Here is a 1,067-nt window from a genome sequence, read left to right as displayed (position 1 = left end):
TGAAATTAATATAACACTGTGTGTTAACTATATTGGAGTTAAAAAAGTAATAAAAAATAAATTTAAAAAATAGATAAAGGGGGTAAAGAGGTACAAACTTCCAGTTATAAAATAAATAAGTCATGGGGATGTAATGAACAGCATAGGCACTATAGTCAGTAATATAATATGAGGCGCCTGGGTGTTTCAGTCATTAAGCGTCTGCCTTCCACTCAAGTCATGATCCCAGGGTCCTGGGCATCGGCTCTCTGCTCAGCGGGAAGCCCGCTTCTCCCTCTCCCACTCCCCCTGCTTGTGTTCTCTCTCTCACTGTGTCTCTCTCTGTCAAATAAATAAAATCTTAAAATAATAATAATATTATACTAACTTTGTATGGGGATCATTTCATGACGTATAAAAAAATTGAATCATTATGAAGTACAGCGAAACTAATAGGATATTGTACATCAGTTATACATCGATTAAAAAAAAATTCTCACCTTCCTTGAGAGGGACATGGTTTTGATTCTTGGCCAAAGTAGTAAGACATATACTGTAGAAAACGACTTTGGAACATAAAGTCCTAAGTTTGGGGCACTCCTTACCCATGTGACTTTGAAAAATCACTTTGTATTTCTGATTCTTAAATTCTTCATCAGCAAAATGGGAGTAATGATTATAATAAAGTGAGAAACAAAGAAAAAAATTAAAAAGAAGATTTCAAATAAACAACTTAATTTTACATTTAACAGAAATAGAAAAAAAGTACAAACTAAGCCCAAAGATAGCAGAAGAAAAGAAATAGTAAAGATTAGAGCACAAATAAACAAAATAAAAAAGAGGAAAGCAACAGAAAATATCAAAGAAAATAAGAGTTGGTTTTTTTAAAAAGATAAACAAAACGGACAAACCCTTAGTTTGACTAAAAAAAAAGGGAGAAGTCTCAAATTAATAAAATCAGAATGGAAGAAGAAACATTGCAACCGATGTCACAGAAATAAAAAGGGTCATAAGAGACTACTGTGAACAATTATTCACCAACAAAATGGATAACCTAGAAGAAAAATAAATTTCTAGAAACATAAAAC

This window comes from Callorhinus ursinus, unplaced genomic scaffold (genome assembly GCF_003265705.2).
Source record: "Callorhinus ursinus isolate GAN/ISIS: 27379988/994484 unplaced genomic scaffold, GSC_fseal_2.0 scaffold12, whole genome shotgun sequence".
Classification (NCBI taxonomy): domain Eukaryota; kingdom Metazoa; phylum Chordata; class Mammalia; order Carnivora; family Otariidae; genus Callorhinus; species Callorhinus ursinus.
This window is presented reverse-complemented; position numbering follows the sequence as displayed.